This window comes from Zootermopsis nevadensis, unplaced genomic scaffold (assembly GCF_977971745.1).
Source record: "Zootermopsis nevadensis isolate Lab colony 2312 unplaced genomic scaffold, Znev_1.0 Znev_ptg000076l, whole genome shotgun sequence".
NCBI classification, from domain to species: Eukaryota; Metazoa; Arthropoda; class Insecta; order Blattodea; family Termopsidae; genus Zootermopsis; species Zootermopsis nevadensis.
In genome coordinates this window covers 520257-536266 of record NW_028259207.1, presented here as the reverse complement: position 1 = coordinate 536266, position 16010 = coordinate 520257, and the positions used below count along the sequence as shown (strand labels likewise).

Sequence of the window (16010 nt, the reverse complement as noted above, 5' to 3'; positions counted from 1 at the left end):
CATTGTTCAGTTTTCTCCACGCCCCATCGTCTTCCCTCTTAGGCCCAAATATCCTCCTCAACACCCGATTCTCAAACACCTGCAATCTGTGTTCCTCCCTCTGAGTGAGAGACCATGTTTCGCACCCATACAAAACAACAGGCAAGATTATTGTTTTGTATACTTTAATTTTCAGGTTCTTAGAAATCAGACGGGAAGACAAAATATTTTGGACTGAGAAGTAGCAAGCATTTCCGGAATTTAGTCTCCTCCTAACTTCCTCACAAGTATCATTTTGATTTGTTATTGTTGTTCCCAAGTATTTTAACTTTGTAACCCTTTCAAAGGACTTATTAGCCACCCTAAGATAATTTTGCCCGCCTGTCTTCTGATGATGAGATACTAACATGTACTTAGTTTTTTCTGAATTTACTTCCAGCCCCACTTGTCTACCAGCCTCTATTAAAACTTCTGCGTTCCTCTTTATTGTATTGATATCGTCCCCCAATAAATTAACATCATCAGCATATGCCAATAGCTGATGTGTTCCATTCAATTGCAAACCCTCCTGGCTATCTTGGACCTTCCTAATAGCATATTCTAGCGCAAAGTTAAAGAACAAGGGAGACAAAGCATCTCCTTGTTTTAGACCGTTCTTGATGAGGAATATCTCAGATACATATTTACCTATTCGAATTTTGTTACAGGTTTCATTTAAGCACATTTTTAATCCGGTCCATACCACCCCAAACCAATTTATCTAAGATCCATTTTAATATTATCATCCTACTTCCTATTTCCTTCCGGCTTCCCCACCAAAACCCTGTATGCATCTCTTTTCTGTCCCATTCGGGCTACATGCCCTGCCCATCTCATTCCCTTGAACTTGATCATTCTAATTTTATTTCGCTCGTCATTATGCAACTTTCTCCAACGTCCAAGTAATTCATCCCTCTTGGGTTAAAATATTCCTCGCCGTATTAAATTCAAAATTTAAGAACATTTACGAGTTGCGGGGGTATTTATAGCGAGATTTCGTTGGTGCGGGCCCTCAAAATTTCTGGTTCTTCAAGTCAAGCAAAGAGTTTCTGCTTGTACCTTTAAATTTCAAGTACAAATACAACAGCCGAATCATCGCGCTGCCTTCCCTATCAGAGTAATTGGCTGTACGATAGTGTGTCTCGAGGCACTAAAAGGGGACATCTCCGAGGTAACTTCGGTGTGGTCTTCAGTTGCTCAACCCCAGAGATTTCACTTCCTTGGCGCAAATGCCGCTCCAACCATCACAGTCCCCGTAAATTCCCTGAGATTCGGAGACTCTTGGTCCCCGACAAAACCTGCACCAAATATCCCTTTATATCCTTCCGCATACCGAAATTTATATCTGAAGCTGTAACCGCGCGCAAACCGGGCACGCTACTGGGTTTGATCCCGTGGCATCCAACGTAAGAAGACAAGTCGTGTGCACAACCGAAGGCAAAAGGTAAAATTAGCAATTGCGAAGGAAGCCGAGGCAACAGGACAAAAATAAGCTACAGTTAAGAACAAAAGGATGACGTCACTAAATGCGTTCTTGAAGACCCACTTAGAAAAAATTACGTTTCAGACACTGTGTCTTCTGTTTTAAAAGTGGCGGGTTTCGCTAAACCTTGTATTATACATGACGTTTGGTCGAAGTTTGAGTACAATTAGCATACAAAGCGCTGTTCTGCATGAAACTGATAGCCTTCACACAAGCTTTAACAAAAATACACGTGAACGTCTGCTACTTTTCTTCTTCTTCTTCTTTACATTGACTCGGTGATATTGGGCCCGTTCAGAATTAATAATATTAAAACTGGTTCTTCCAACCACTCCTTTGTCTTCCTATATTCTTCTTTCCTATTGGTTTATATGTAAATATTTTCTTAGCCAATCTGTCCCCTCTCAGTTTATTAAAACGTTTCTAATTAAATTGATAATTTTGTATGTCATTTACAATATTTTTGGTCTTTAATTGCTGACTTATTTCCTCATTTGATAATCTGTACCTTCGGGTAACTCGAACGAAGGGTCTGGAAAATCTTGGATTCTTCTAATCGTCTCTTGTCTTCGTGTCTTGAGATCCAAGTTTCACTGCCGAAGTGTAGTGAAGATTTGGCTTACGGATTAATTCCTGACAGTGGGTGATATTTCCTTTGTGCTGCACCAAACCTTCTGTCCACTGAGTGCTGGACCAGAAGACGGTCATTTGGCTTCTAGACAACCAAAGAGTGGACTTTTCAGCCACGCCCCTGTTCCCCTTTGGTTCATGGTACTTACAGATACTAGCATCTTTTCATTTCACTCCCAACTATGAGTACGTGGGTTCATGACAGATGGAGTGACATTTCTCCGTTGCCATCTGCAGACAACCGACTGTTTTTTGTTCCAAAAATCTTACTACCTCGAACGACTTTACTCTGTTCTCGCCAATGAATCAGACCCTTCGAGGAACCATGGAGATGTGTCAGTTTTGAGTACCCCCGCCATGATGTACCTGGCTGATTCTAACTTGTTTCCAGTTAACCTTTGTTTTATTGTGAACAAGGCTCCAGACACACGGTCGAGGCGAAGTAATTTTTTATTTATTTGCAAAAAAGCAAACAAAAACATTACTATGAAATCAGGAAACGAGACAAAATGATTGCTGTCTTCTGGTTTGTAACATCATGTACTCTACGTCCTGATGATGGAGGCAGCAAGGACCTGTGAGCGTTGGTAAACGTCTACCAGACTACACGGCAGACTATGACTGCGTGGTATTGCCCACTTATAAATATATTCTTTTTGGATATCTGCATTAGTTCATTCGCATTCTTCTCCATATCGTTTTAATCATTATATTTCCTTTCTCACTATTATTGTTTCGTCACCTCACGTGCTCATTATTTCGCCATTTTGTTTACTTTCGATAATTTTGCTGTTGTTCTCAAATGTTCCACTTCCAATTGAAGTGATTTCATATATTCATCCTCCTCCATATTGGGCACACGACATATTTATAATAAATATTACGTACATTGTTTAACAAACAGCCAAATTCTGAATCAATTGGGCACTGCATCATGCAAAGTGGTCGTGGCCTAATTTAGGTACTGTCCCGTAACTTGTCAGGAGGCTTTGGGGAAAACCGTGGAAACAGAAATTTAGAATAAAATGTCTTCGCGCCTACATTTTAACCCGGGAGTTACTTAATACGAAGTAAAGTACTAACCACTCGATCGCGAAATTCTGTATCACTGATGATGTCATTATGTTTACCGAAACATGTAATATTAAAAAATTGTGTTATTATTAATAATAATGTTAATAGTTTTATGTGGTAATGATATTAAAAGACAACTATAACGTATTATTATCCTCATTAGGAATCGTTAATGGCCATTTATGTCACAAGAACTCGAGGGAAACATTTCCGACATTAGAATCGATTCTTGTCTGCAGTAGACTAAAATGAAGTCCGCGCAGGAAATGGGAATTTACAGGAGACGGATTTTAAAATTGATGTTTTCTCTAAGAGTTTCTGACAGTTTGATCCATTATATGAACATTGTGCTGTAAATTTCCTGAGGTATATTTGATATCTGGTACAAGACATTACTTAGTGAAACGTTATTCATTGTATAATTATATTTATAGTTTATTATTAATGAGGGCTGTTTAAATCGAACACGGGACCTCCTGAATAATATGCTATAAAGCTACCACTAAAAATATACAAGACAGTCATTTCGACATTCCTTAAACTCAGGACGAATTAAGGTATGGCGCTCGAAACGGTAATGGACAATGTCAACTTAACATTGGAAAATCAGAAATTACGTGCGCCTTTCCAGGAGGCAGAGAAAACTGGACATTTCTGTGTCCAGAGGCCAGATAATATCCTCTCGAGCGTCTATAGATCTTCCAAGAGCCAGTGTGGACAGAACTGCGGGAAATTTTGTGGTAATGACAGCTATACAATGCTGTAATATTTTAGCAGAATAGGGGAAAGTCTTGAGACACACGTTTTTGTGTTCTTCCAAGCACAAAACTTATTTCTCGCCAGTGTAGTTGATACTATGAATGCTGCAGACTCTTAGCTTGTTTAATACAGAATCTGTATTACATCTGATAAATTATTTATTTTCGAATGATGCTTGAAACGAAGTACAAATTCCTGAAACAACGCAGGTACAGAATCACATTCGAAAAACCTGAAGATGTTTTCTTTCGAGTCCTGATTCCTTCTGACGTGTTTCGCAGAGTGTGAAAAACGTCTTGAATCTGTAATGGATTTGCCTCCCGTATAAATCACGGGATATTCCGACGTTTTGGAATTAAGTAAAAATTCTCTATTTGTGATCAAATTTCTCTCAGGGTACACGAATGTCCAGTTCTTGTTTTACAGAGCAGAGGGATACAATACGTTAAATTTTAATTCTGATAATATTAACCCCTTTCTGCAATATATTTATTGAGAATATTCAGGTGGACAAAGACTGGCTTGCTTTCTTGAAGCCCAAAAGTTCGTTAGAGTATTAATTAAAGCCAGTTGATTCTAGTTCACCCTCTGACATCCAAAGTATTCAGTGTGTCTCCTAATATTAAGACGACAGAAAATATTTCTGTCGTAGACATCGCCCTGTTGATGGAGGCAGCAAGGACCTCCGAAACAACCCAGAAGTCAGTCAGCCATCTCCTTATTTTGATATGTCTATTTTAACTATGTTTTTGAAACAGGATAAGGAGCAGCCACCGTTAATCTGTATCGAGGTTTTGACTTTTTGTTTCGCCGTGTGATCGCTTGATGACAGTGACAGGACAGTTTAGTTGTGATTAACGCACCGAATAAAGGTGAGTTAACAGAGGAAGCTCGAATTAACAGGAGGATGTAACACAAAATTACACAATGGTGGACGTCATGCATTGTGCTTTTTAACCTGCTGTTATTATCGTGATAGAATAAGGCATGGAATATTATCATGTCACGTGTTATACATGGAAAATTTCGTACGTGATTTTGTTCAGGAAACATGGGCGAAGGAAACCACTCGCGACACGTAGATGCGATGTCTGCTTCCGGGTGCACGCGGTAGTTTTAAGCGGTCCGACACGACCTCTCACAAAATCAACTCAAAATTTCCCTAATCGCTGTAATTTCCGACAGAGGAAGCGGGGAACACTGGCGCTCCGCCGTGCTTATGTTTATAATTAAACTCGGTTAGACTCACTTCATGATACATCCGGTTACTGGGAGAGTCGAAGGAGGGTTCTGATCTGTGCCCTGCTTTCAAGACTGTCCCTTAAATCTGTTCCTGAGATTTTATATGTTTTCACTGTACCCCTGTAGAGCGCCCGACTTTCTACTTACGTAAAATGTCTCGAGAACAGCTAAACGGATTTATATTAAATTTGATATCGACGTAATGCCATTACAGGCAAAGTAAAACTCATACCTTAATTTCCTACAATCGTTAATATTAATGTGTTTCATGATAGGAGGACACACCGCTCTTGAAATAATTATCGTACAGCAGTTACGAAATAAACATTATTAATGTCTTTTGCATAATCTGGAGATTAGTATTTTTGCGTAGATACCGATGTGTTAGTAACGTTCTTTCATGATCTAGACTTACAAAAAAGTAGAAATCGCGCCGAAAGTGCCATAAACGTCATGAAATTATTAGGCATAATAAATTTGATTTTGGCACTAGAATTGCTATGTTAATATTTTGTAAAATCTTATAGAACTGGTAGGGCATTGTTCATTGTACGTTATGAGATACACAGCCTTATAGGAGATACAAAGAACGCCTTACATGCGAGACAGATATGCGATCGTGTGTTCGTGTCTCTGGATTTTTCGAAAATTTTATTTACAGATCCTTATTAAAAATTAATGATGAGATTTACGTATGTTTTGGTTTCATGATTAATTTGAGACATCGTACTCGATTTGAAGACTTACAATGGGAAATTTATTTCAAAGCCAAGAGCAGAGTAACGAAGTTTTGTTGTGAACTTTTTCATGTGATCTGGAAGAAGGAGTTCGGAAAAATTTTGTGTTCCAAACCATTTACTTCGCGTGTATCATATATTTATCTGTTGTTAAATTGACTTAAGTTTAAGTTTTTAAGTTAAGTTGAAAAAATTATTACTGAATCCACTTACGATTTCTATAGTATTATTGATTTTAAAATGTGGGGGGTTTGAAGAAAAAACGCGATAAGAATTTGATTGAAAATGGACGCCAATTCTGCATCTTATTACCAGAAAAATTAACTGACAGACGATGGCAAGGTTTGTCCTTGGTAAAGACTTCTTCCTGAATGCACAGAAGATTTTAATGGTTAGCAACAAACTTGTGACAGATCCCGTTATGTTGCTATAGTTTTTCTACGATCCTGTCTGTAACCAGCTGAGCGTACGTAATTTGTTCAAATTCGAATATAAACTATGTCAGATCTCAGGTTTTTAATGCGATAAAAATTTGGATTCCACGTGAGAAGCGTCTCATTTTACTAGTCCAGAAAGAAGTGTCTTTTTTGACCAAATTTTCCAGCGATTATAAGAAGTGAGAAGGATGGATTCTCGTTTTAACATCTGACATAAATGCACATCGTACAAACATTTGTACAGTACCGTCATTTTTTGCTGCTGCTTTCAAGTTTTATGAATCAAGATGTTGGAAGTTCTTCATTAATTAGGGTAGCAAAGTCATTCAAATGGAACATAGGGAAGCAAATAGAGTAAAATAAAGTGGCCACGCTTAATTTTAAAAAAATAAAAACTCGTATTTAAGCCGTGGCACGTAAATAAATCTATGGATTAATTACAAATGTATCTCCACATATAGACTAATATGCCTATGTAATCGCGCGCAAAAGAAACTTTTCTGTCTTTGGCAGTCTCGCCCAAATAACGTGAAACGAATATATAGAATCAGTCTTATTTATCAGCAACTTCGTTTTCTTAATGTAAATTAGCTGCTATGCAATCTTATTTGAAAACATTGGTCTTTATTCTTAATTACGCTTAATTTTTATTATCGGCCATGACCCCGAGCGTTGGGCGCCATTTACAAACGATCTGCTAATGCAACGCGTTGGACGACGTTTTAATAATATCCTTTTGTCGGCACTGTTTTTAATTCAAGATGTCAAAATCCGATAATGTCTGCTTAGTGATTATTTCTATCGGACTTCGGAATTCGCAGATTCGTCCTGGACTCAGCCGCAAGTCTAGACCGGCTGTGAGGCCCAATAGCGCCACACTCCAGAGGTGCCGGGGTAATGCGGCCGGAGCGTGTAATTGACAACCCAAGTGTTCGCATCTAACGCTGATTTGCCGAATCACCCTTCTGTATGGACGTATTTAAGTCATTAAAGTACACGCTCCTTCTCAACATGGCAACGCTGGAGACTGAAGGCCAAGCAGAGTAGCGAAGCCATTCCCCCCCCCCCCTCCTTCCGGTCAGCTGACTTCGTGATTCATGTGGGCAGAGCAATTTACCTTAACACGTGTTGCTTTGCTCGCCGTGAGATAAAATCTGGTTGAAAAATAAGAAACACGTACACGGCCCAACAAAGCAGAGGACCACCATCTGTAATTTGAACACTTTACGAAAATTATTGTGTAATATATATATACCTCCTGCGCCTGACTGCTGCGACCGTGGGTTCGAGTCCCACTCAAGGCTGATCACTCATGCAAGGGCGGTTGCAGAAGCGACGCGACGGATAATCATGGTGGGAAGTGGTCACGGAATGTGTTGCTGTAATATTTCTGTCACCTGCAGTTTTTTATCCTGAGACCAGAGTTTATTTTTAATTCGTTTAACGTCTATTCAACTACCTTATGTAACAAGGAACGATTTGGTGAGATCTTAAGTTCTCTCGGCGGCGGGTATGAAGTCCTTCGGTTCTGGGTTTTTGTCGTGTATTTTACCGACGTTTCAGAAGTCCTGTTGTCATCATCGTTGCCATGGCGATGGAGGCCCAAAGCAGTTGAGAAAGCAGTCAGTTCGTTTATGATTGCGTAATGGAGTTGTGGAGGGAGGTAATGGCTAGGCGTGTACACCAAGTTATTTCTTTGTTTCCAATTGCACTGGTACATTAAATATAGCCAATTGTAATCTTGTTATTCATTTTTAAACAAGATGTATTGTTAAAGATAACTTAAATTTGCTACTGTGGATGTACAGTTACTCCTTTGTAGAAGTGCTTTTTGCAGTGTTTGTGAATGTATGATTAATTTTAGTATCATCCTAATTGAATAGAATATTTGTTGACCTACCAGTACGCAATGCTGAATTGCAAGGTAATACAACTTGATGTAATCTGTATGGTAATTGGATAATTTATTTGTACGACTAAGGCACTCTTCATTGTGGCATAAATATAAATTTACTTCAAGTCAGTTGGTATATGAATACCAAGATGTTGACTCATTTGAATGTTACATTGTCAGAACAATAGTCTACTTAAAAAACTAAAATTTGTGGTATTTTGAGAAGCATCTCTTTTAGTGAAGTGTTGTTCGCTCTCAGATGGTGAGAGATTTTACATCCGACAAACTGTTCATAAGAACAATGATTTCTGCTATAAACAGGCACAATTAGTTGATTTAAGTTTCAAACAGTTGTATTGGTTGAATCTGTGGCGTTAAATGTATGCGCACATTCCGTTCACTATTGATATTGTTGGTGTTCACTGTAAGATTATATGCATTTAAGTAGTGCCAATTAACGATTTAATTGTTTTAATAAGTTTAATTATTATACTCAAAGTTTAAAACATGGTTTTAATCTTTTTTGTGGAAGGGAGGTGTAACATAGGTTCTCGTTCCACACATTAAGACTGAACATGGACAATGTGAGGCGCGTTCAAGTGTGTGGTCCGTGTAACTTGCAGCTGTGGCTTCAGGGGTAGGTTCTGGTCCCCCGCAGCGAGTCTAAGCAGACGTAATGAGGCGCCTTCAATTGTGCGTCTGACCCATGTAGCTTGCAGCTGGCCTTTAGGGGTGGTACGTTTTTTGTTGCGTTTGAGTAGAATGACATACCTCTTGACCTGACTGTTCACCCATCTCGTTTGATGTATATAAACTTGTGACCCCAAGGCACAGCATCAGAAGGTGGTCAAGAAGTCGTAACGTCAACTTCATGTAACCTGCTGTTCATCTTTTCTGTACACCTTTGTTCTTGTCTTGAGTTTGAATAAAACTCTTCTTATTAGAAAATACGAACTGACTATCTTCTACAATTGAAATACCTAGTTATTTCAACTTATCCGCGAATCCTGAACAATCCCAAACGTATTACACAACATCCAAGGAAGCCGATTAACAACTTTACCTCAGGCACTTCCAAGTGTAGTGTTTTAGAAGTGTCTGCCCAGCTACATTGTTCTGCCGAGCGTTCCAAGTTACATGTTTGGCGTTGAAGTCGCCTGCTAGAATTACTTTGTTTCCGGTTGCCATAACATGGTCCATGTCACTCTCTATAATTCTGCCCTGGGGGGGGGGGTTGTAGATAGATATTAGTATTATTGTTTCTTCGTTGATGTTCACTTGGATAGCTGTCGCTTCCATATGTTGGAGTGGAGGAAGGGGGATTTCCGAATGTTTGAAACCCTGTCGGATTAGAATGGCCGTTCCGCCACCTCTCTGATTTAGCCTGTCACACCGGAAAGTCGTGTAGTTTGGACACTTAAATTTTGTGGCAGATTCCAAATGAGTTTCATTAATGAGTGCTATGGGGATGTTATTTGTTTCTAAGATATTTATTAATTCTGAATTTTTCGACTCGACGCCTCTGGCATTCCAGAACAAGATGTCTGTGTCTGAGGAACCTACCCATGAATTGGGTGACCGAGGAGGGTGGCTAGGGAGTTATTGTATATTATTGGGAGGGCGCTCTCATATGGGTGCTGCATGAATTGCAGGAGTATTCCTGAGATGGAATTCAGAAGATACTGGAATGAGAATTTCGAATTGAAAGTCCGAACAATTTGAACAAATTCTCTTGTCTGCTGCTGGGTGTGAGACAGACAAGTGCTTTTAGGAGCAAGTGTGGAAGATCGCGTTGTGCGGTCCGTGAGAGGTCTCTCTCTCTGTCATGAGGGGGGGGGGGTTGTGTGTGCGCGTGCGTGTGTGTGTGTGTGCGCGTGTGTGCGTGCGCGCGCTTCGCACCAAGCCCGGGACCCTTGCGCCGAGGATATTTAGGTGGGGGCACTCTTGTTTTAAGTCGCGATAGCGAAGGTGCTAGAGACACACAGGAAGCTGTAAATTGTATACAAATAAATAGTAGTGCCTTCCAACTTCAATCTGAATTGTTATTGGGTGGTGTGATCAGGCCGTTAACACGACCTGAGATAAGAGCTACCTACCGACTGGCTAGGCCCTAAAAATCCTACACCCTGAGATATCCACATAGCCCTCGGGAGGAGAGGCAGTCAAACACCAACCCTGATACGGCAGCTGTCACGAGGCCACGATCAGTGGACGGTTACAGGTGTGGGTGTTGATGTGTGTGTCTCTCTGAGACTAGTATTCTTCTTCTCCCTCCCTGAGGTTTTCTGTGTTATGCGCTTTAAGGGTGGTGTTATTCCCCGTGCTTGCGTTGGTCTTGGGGCCTAAAGGCCGAGATTTTCGGCATGTGTGACGTCCTCCGCTACTACAGAGAGAGCGTTAACCGGCGAAGAAATTCCGGTTACAGAATTCGGAGGCTCGCTCGCTGTAGCCTGTGGGGTGGTTTGTGTTGCAGTTAGCACCGTGTGCAAGCCGGGGGTCTGGCCTGGCGTGTTGCTGTATGAAATTTATTTAGAATAAAGGTCAAGTGGTTGACTGAAGCTGTATGGGTGTGGTGGAGGAGGCTGTCTTACTTGCGAGCTGACAAAGTTCAGTAGCCTAGTCCAGGCATTTGCCGCACCCATGGGGGGAAGTCATGGAATGTTTTAGGGGACGGTCGCTGTGGTTGGGCTGTGACCCCAGTTCCAGCACTTCGTTTTGAACTTTCTTGCAGAGGTCTGTTCTTCGTCTCCCTCTCCATGCGGTCACGGAAGAAGGGACACCTCTGTACTTTGAGCCGTGCTCCCCGATCTTGTACAGGGCGCAGGTCGGCACAAAATTTGGGAGAAATCTCTTTTCACATTGCCACGCGAAATGTTCATCCGCGCAGTGGGCACAGGCCGGAGGGGCCTGACAGTTTTTGCCTCCACGTGGTAAAACTGTTGGCTCCGTGCGCACTGAGCGGGCACGGTTCGCACCTTATAAGGTTCCACAGAAATCTTTATGAAGCAGAGATGGGACAGCTGAGAGATCTTTTTGCTCGTGGGGCGTTTAGGTATTGGTTGTTGGTGTGTCCTGTCTTCCCAGAATCACGGGTCTCAAGGGGGGGGGGGGGGAAGCAAGGTAAAGCAGTGTGAATTGCGTCTTCAGTTATTGTGGGCTTAGGAGTTGCTCGTTTTTGTTTCTTTTTTGAGGTAATGACAGTGAAGTCATCTCCCTCCACAATTTCGTCGTGATTCAACAGGTCAGAGAATGCTGTTGTAGATTCGATCGGTTTCTGCGCACTAATCCAGTCACTTTTAGTACCACCCTGGGTGCAGTGAACCTTCTGCCTCTACAACAAAAATTTTTGTGCCACTGGCGAAGTTGCCGAAGCTCTGGATCCTTCTTTGTGTTCTGAGGGGTCAGTGGGTGAAAGGACTTGACCCTGTTGCCAAATAGACGTTATTACTGAGTCTGAAATTCCTGACAACGAACTTTCTAAGTCAGTACTTAATGGGGACCGAAGTGTATGTTTTCCCTACTTTTTCAGTTTCAGACCATTACATGACATGAAGACGAATTTTCTTTGCTAGGAACTGCAAAAAAAGGTACTTGAGAAAATATTTATTCTCCTTTTTACTACGTTCATTATTTTATATACTACGTAATGTGGCAGTATTCGGCGAATGCTTGAGATTTTATTTAAAACGAATGAGTTATACGTATGTGCTTATTAAATTAGGAAAAATAATTATTAAATCCAACACGTATATGAATGCAGATTACTTTTATCCGTACAGAAATCAAATAACCATAGAGCTCGCCTGTACGTCACATCCTGACACGTACTACTACTCACTTCAAAACTATCTAAACTTATTTCGTGTCAATTTTAGTCTTTTTTAGCCTCTAATAGTCTCCTAGTAAGTAAAGATACGTCCTGATGATGGAAGCAGTAAGAACCTCTGAATCGTTAGTCAACTTCTACACGTCACAAATCCCAGAAGGCTTCCGTATTATTATTGCTTTGATAAAATTGTTTATCTCAAACACTGAATTCCTCACACTGCCTAATCTTCTGTTATGACAGCTGAAGACGTTTGAAGAAGATTCGACTCTGTAACCCTTTAAAAGCCAGTGGTAATTTTATATACCAGCTGGTTAATATATATTTTAATTTTGTTTTTTGTTTTATATTATTCTTAGTATAAACAGCGATTATTTTCTGAAAGACCTTTAACGAATTAACCATTTTATTTCTGTAACGGTGAATTTTTGTATTTCCTTTGCGGTACGGACTAAATTCTTAAATATTATTTAGACGACCTTCAACCTTCTGAGGCTAATAACAAAATTGAAAATTGTGCTCGAATCCTGTAGGACCCTGCTCCTTTAATTTCGGTCGCTGTTATAAATTGTTACAGTCTCAACAATAACTGAGACACCACGACAGGGTTATACATTTTTGACAAGGAATCTTCTGTCACCAAAGCACATTTTACTTTCCTTTTTATTCTAACTTGAGAATCATAGGATATTTGATGGAATTGGGTGTTATTTGACGACATTAGAATTAGAGTAATTTCTCTGTCAGTTTAATACTGATCATTCCCACTTCTGTTCGTATTGGTTTATGCAATGCTTTGTATAAACCTGAACATAAGGTATTGTAGATGCGTCATATTGTGAATAGTATTAAAATATATAAATATTTAAAATAACCGTCAATCACAATAAAATTTAAAGATTAAAAGATTTAAAATATCATATTATGTTCCCTATCGAGTACTCGATTTACATATGGAACTTACACAACATGTTTCGGCTAAAAGTAGCCATCTTCTGGTGTATTATATATAAACTTTTTACCGAATTGCTTTTTACAATTTTAATGACTTTTAATGATTTTTCTTCTGATGTTTTGTCCTTTATATTGATTCACTATTCGTTGTAGTATCATTTGTTGTGGTATCCCAGGTCGCAAATATGTTAATTTTGTATTGCGCAATACAAAATTAACATATTTGCGACCTGGGATACCACAACAAATGATACTACAACGAATAGTGAATCAATATAAAGGACAAAACATCAGAAGAAAAATCATTAAAATCGTAAAAATTAATTCAGTAACAAGTTTATATATAATACACCAGAAGATGGCTACATATAGCCGAAACATGTTGTGTAAGTTCCATATGTAAATCGAGTACTCGATAGGGAACATAATATGATATTTTAAATCTTTTAATCTTTAAATTTTATTGTGATTGACGGTTATTTTAAATATTTATTTATTTTAAACCTGAACATGTAATAATTACTAAGATAATGCAGTGGATTATATGATGTCTCATGCAACACTCATATGGTCTAGTATGATTACCTCCTTCACGGGGCTCCATCTAGAGTCCACGTTAATACGTGGGGCTTTGTCCACAGATGAATGCCTTTCATGACTCACGGCTAAGTATAAACTGTGATATAGTTACCAGTGATGAGCTTCAAGATGACAAGTCTGTGTACCAAACAAGGGAATTATGTCAGAAATAGCAATGAATTCTATTATTACCATCATTTTCTATTTGCTTCTTAGATATGGTAAGAAAATTATATTACCAAAACACCAGCATTACTTAACAAGTTTTGGGAAATTATTGACGACACGCAATGACCATTTCTAACATTAATATTTTATGCTTTAAGTATGAAAGTGGCCTGAGACTTTGTTTCGTCTCTTAGCACATTAAACAATCATAATGACTATAACATTAACGCTTCGTGTTGGTATCTGTGATTTCGACTGTGTTCTGTAATAAACGCAGTATTGTCCAATGTTAAGTCTCCCAAATACACGCGGTATTTGATTAGGCAGTGTCAGATCAGTTAAAGCTTTCGACGTGAGCCCATATGGTTTTAATGTCGCCTCTGTGTGGCATCTCACCTAATACAGAATGATTTAAAATTATGAGTGATAAATTAAGAAGAAGGCAGATGACAGACGAAAATGGCGGAAACCGAAAATGTCTTGAGAAACAAGAAGTAGCAAAGAAATTTCAGACGTGGCGGTTTCCAATTTTCTTGCTCAGAACACAAGTCCCTTCGTACACTCTCCACTTTACGTTTCTTTTGCGCTGTGTCTACTTTAGATTCACTTAAGTGTTTCTTTATTATATATTTTCCTTCTCCCACTTCAAAAGAGGGGTAGAAATATATGTTTAAAGGTAAACATGCAAATAACTTGCCTTTTCTTGGAAGAATCTCTTTTCAATATGGCGAGTATCAAACACTCCGTTGAAAGGGTCCATTTGTCTTTAGCTTAGACCAGTTCATTCGTGTTATTAAGAAGGATATAATTCATAGCTGTGTGTATTATAGCCGTTGCCATGACAACGATGTTTCTGACTCGTGATTGTATTACTGGCCGTAGAACCACAGGTTCGTACGTTATCGTAAAATGTTTTTTTTTATACTTTCGTGTTGCCTAATTGGTGTATATTAATAATATCAACCCATTATTAATGTTTAACTAGTTAGAGATTGTGCCAGTCTAGGTCCGCGGTTCAATTCCCGAACGGGCTGAATCTTGGGATGAGGGGTAAACCAGGCTTTGGCATATTAATCTGGTTTATATAAACTAAGGAAGCGTGATTAGATGATATTTAGTGCGTCTTACTTCATCCAAATTTAAGATATTTTATTAATTTTTGGCAATTTTAAATGTATTAAATTAGGAAAGAGTGGCGACGCTCAGTCTTGTGAAAGTATCTCCTCCCGACAGGTATGGGAAAAAGTAAATCAGTAGGGCCTGACAGAGTTTCTGGGGAAATTCTAAAACTGGGTGGGGAAGCCATGATTCCATACCTGGCGCGATTATTGGACGTAACAATTAATAATGCCAACATACCAAGGGACTGGAAAAAAGCCATAGTGGTTCCTATTTACAAAGGAGGTGACCGATCATTGGTCACAAATTACAGACCGGTCAGTTTAACATCTGTGGTCTGCAAACAAATGGAACACGTTATAGCATCGTACCTGAGGAAAATCTGGGAGGAAAAGAATTGGTTATTCGAGGGTCAACATGGGTTCAGGCCGGGATATTCATGTGAAAGTCAAGTAATCACGGTTTGTCAGGACATTGCAGACACACTGGATAACGGAGGAAGGTTAGACGCGATTATAATAGATTTTTCGAAGGCCTTCGATTTACTTCCTCATGATCGGCTGCTTATGAAAATCGCGGCATCGGGCGTGGACTCGAGGATAGTCGCATGGATAAGAGAATTTCTTTTAGGCCGAACGCAGAGAGTTAGAGTAGGAGGGCAATTATCAGAGGAAGTCAGAGTAACGTCAGGTGTACCGCAAGGGAGTGTATTGGGTCCACTTCTATTCCTCGCGTACGTAAATGATATTTAGAGGAACATCGAATCGACTATTAGACTTTTTGCAGATGACTGTATAATATATAGGAAAATTACAAATAGTAAGGATATAGAAAAGATGCAGATGGGTCTGAACAGTCTGGGGGAATGGGCGGTTGAAAATGCGATGAAAATTAACCCAAGTAAAAGTAAGGCAGTTAGTTTCACGAGAAGTCGGGTGAAGGAACCACCAAACTATTTGTTACGGGACCAAATAATTCCGAAAGTGAGCAGTTGTAAATACTTGGGAATTCTCTTAATTAGCGATTTAAGCTGGGCTGATCAAGTAAATTATACGGTGAAGAAAGCCTGGAAGGCACTTTATTTTACAAT

The 16010-nt window shown here is 39.5% G+C and overlaps 1 protein-coding gene across 1 annotated transcript in view; it reads left to right on the top strand.

The window, feature by feature from the left end:
* LOC110832519 (non-structural maintenance of chromosomes element 3 homolog) overlaps positions 1–16010 on the top strand; it is an 86305-nt gene that overhangs the window by 11900 nt on the left and 58395 nt on the right. The window lies entirely within an intron of this gene.